Below are 3455 nucleotides of genomic sequence, written 5' to 3'. Positions count from 1 at the left end.
ACTGGGCACATGTGCATATGTGCCCAAGATCCCGAGAGGAGAATAGAGGAGAAGGGATTGTGGCATGGCCATCTCCCCTGGGGGTTGATTTCTCACCTTCTGTATCTCTGTCTGTCTCTGTCTGTCTGGCGAGCGCACGCGCCCTATAGCGAGCGAAAACTTCTCAAAAAAAAAAAAAAGATAAAAAACGACAACCAAGAAAACCAAGCCCTGTCCTATGGGATGACGACTCGAAGCACCCGGGGCTACTGGAGAACAGCGCGGGAGGAACTGGAAACAGCAAGTGCAAAGGCCCTGAGTCGGCCTTTCCAGGCCTCTGGGCCTTCTCGTCTGGCCAGACCCTCGCTGTTGCCCACCGAGGCACACCTCCAGGCCCCCTGCCTTCAACAGTCCCCACTAAGCTCTCACTGGGTTGTCCTGTCCCCCAGTTCCCTCAGGACCGCCAAGGGCCTGGACCCCATTCCCCCTGGACCCTCCCTTTCCAGCCCTGGAGGCTCCCGGCAGCACAGGGGCCCTTTCCTCTGGCTCTGCAGCTCCGTGGGGGCCTAGCAGCTGGGTTCAGGGGAGGCTCCTGTGGGAGCCAGGAACAAACGGTCACTGAAGGCATAACCAAGGCAGAGGTACTCTGGCCAAAGGACCAGGTAGCTGGCTCAGCTCTGCTCCACCCCACCCCATACGGGAAGCCCCTCAGCCCCAGGTGGGCCGGGCCCTCCCCTCCTCTCACCCTCCCTGAGAGGGAGCCCTTTGCTCAGATGGGAAGGTGGGGGCTGACCTCTGAGTGGCCCTAGCAGGACACAAGGCAGGATGTATCATGCACCACAGTCACCATGGGAGTGAGGCTGGCAGCCCCCATGGCCTGCAGCCCAGAGGTGGGCCCTGCGCGGCTGAACTCTGGGGACAGAGGCCCCAGGATGGATGTTAGCTTTCCATCCACCCTCGGAGGGAAGGTGGGCAATGCTGCATGCCCTGGGCTAGACACCCTACGTCTCTGGGCCCCTCTCTGTTAAGTGCATCTGTTCAGTGAGTCTGACATCTCTCACCTACACAACAGCCAGTCAACACAGCTCTAACTGGTGATCTTTATTTTTTTTTAGAGAGAGATTTTTGTTATAGGATGTGTGTGCTCACCAGAGACACAGAGACAGAGAAACAGAAAGTGAGAAAGCACCACCCGGGGGGATGGCCATGCCACAATCCCTTCTCCTCCATTTTCCTCTCGGGATCATGGGCAAGTACACACATGCGCCTGACATGAGTTTCAAGCTGCTGGGTCCAGGACTCGAACCACTGGTGACTATGTGGGAGTCCAGCGACATACCCTTTATGCTATCTGCTGATCCCAAAATGGTGATTTTTTTTTTTTAAGGAATTATTTATTTATTTATTGGAGAGTTTTGTTTTGTTTTGTTTTGTTTTGTTTTGCTATAGCGTGCATGTGCTCGCCAGAAAGACAGAGAGAGACAGACAGAAAGCAAGAAATCACCCCCCAGGGCAGGGGGTCACGCCGCAATCCCTTCTCCTCCATTCTCCTCTCGGGATATTGGGCATGCACACGCACATACCTGGCATGAGTTTAAGCCACCAGGTCTGGGACTCAAACCGTGGTCGACTACATGGGAGTGCAGCAACATAGCCATTACACTAACTGCTGGTCCCCCAAAATGGTGATTTTTAGGGATCAGCAGGTGGCGTGGTGGTTAAGGCACTGGACACTTCCACATGGCAGACCACGGTTTGAGTCCTGGACCTGGCAGCTTGCTTTCTCACTTTCCCTCTCTCTCTGGTCAAATTTAAAAGATAAATAAATAAATATAATTTTTTAAAAAATGATTTTTAAAAAGAATTATTTTGTGCCAGCAGGTGATATGGTGGTCAAGATGCTGGACTTCCACATGGTTGACCACAGTTCAAGCCCTTGACCTGGCGTCTTGCCTTCTCACTTTGTCTCTCTCCTTTCTTTCTGTCTGTCTGTCTCTGGTGAGCACATGTACCCTATAGCAAATTTTGAAATAATAATAAATCAAATTCATGTTTTGTAAAATAATGATTTATTTAATTTTATTCATTATTTGTTTTTTAATTTGCTATGGGCATGTACAGATGTGCACCAGAGAGAAGCAGAGAGGGAAAGTGAGAGAGCAAGCTGCCAGATCTGGGACGCAAACCGCTGTCAGCCATGCGGGAGTCCAGCACCTTTAACCGCCGTGCCACCTGCTGGTCCCTAAATGATTTTTTTTTTTTTTTTGAACTTACCCAACCAAAATTTCTCTGGCACATATCAGAAATGCGAGGGGAAATTTCTAGAAAGATCCCACCCAGATCTTCACATGGTACCTCTGTGTGTAGGAGAGGGTCACAGGGACCTTCGTCTCCTTGCCAGGCTCCACCGCTGTCCTCCCTGCCAGCTCCTGAGGAAGGTCTCGCTCCATCCGGGGGATGGGATATTTACAAATGGTGCAGGGAGGGTGGGCCCCACTGAGGGCCCATAGCTGCCACTGCTGGGAGCTGGGACTTGGGACCCACCAGGGCTATGATCGGACTTCCCTGCCCCACCAAGAGTGGCCGTCATCCTTTGCCTCTGTGGGTCTCTCTCCATCCCTGTCTGTCTCCCTATCTCTGACCTTCTCTGTGTCTCTATCCTCTCTTAGTGTCTCTCTCTGCCCTCTAGATATCTGTTATGTCTCTCACTGTCTCTGACCTCTGTGAGACTCTGTTCCTCTTGGTTCCCTGAGGCTCTTGCTGTCTCTGTCCCTGCCTCTTGGTTTCTCTGCGTCTCTCCCTATCTCTCACTGTCTCTGACCCACGCTCTGCATCTCTCTTCCATCAGGGTCTTTGTCTCTGCCTTCTGTATGTCTCTGTTATGTCTCTCACTGTCTCTGACTTTGTGGGACTCTGTCTCTCCTGGTTGCCTGAGTCTTTTGCTATCTTTCTCTCCATCTTTCTCTGTCTCTCCCTATGTCTCACTGTCTCTGACCCACCGTATGCATCTCTGTCCCAACTTGGTCTCTCTGTCTCTGCCTCCTGTATCTTTCTGTTCTTTTGCTCACTGTCTCTGTCTTCTGTGTGTCTCTGTCCTCTCTTGGTCTCTCCATCTCTGCCTTCTACATATCTTTGCTGTGTATCTCACTGTCTCTGATCTCTGTGTGCCTCTGTCTCTCCTTGGTCCCTCTGTCTCTTACTGTCTCTGACCCTCTCTCTCTCCCGCGGTCTCTGCACCGCCTGGCCTGTGCCACTGTGGCGGCGGGTGTGCCTTTCTATTTTTCAGGTGGTATGTCGTTTTTTAATTCATTTGCTTGCTGTGCGTCGTTGCAGCCTCCCCGGGGGGCTTTCCCGTCCCGAGGACACTGCGCGTCGTCTCAGTCAGGTCCGGCAGAGGTTATCTTGGGCAGATCGTTCTCCTCTTCTCGTTTCCTGTGTGTTTCCTCCTGTTTCTGCGGGAGCCCGGTGCGGTGCCC

This window comes from Tupaia chinensis, unplaced genomic scaffold (assembly GCF_000334495.1).
Source record: "Tupaia chinensis unplaced genomic scaffold, TupChi_1.0 Scaffold000673_1, whole genome shotgun sequence".
Taxonomy (NCBI): domain Eukaryota; kingdom Metazoa; phylum Chordata; class Mammalia; order Scandentia; family Tupaiidae; genus Tupaia; species Tupaia belangeri.
The sequence above is the reverse complement of the archived record's forward strand: the minus strand, read 5'-3'. Positions refer to the sequence as shown.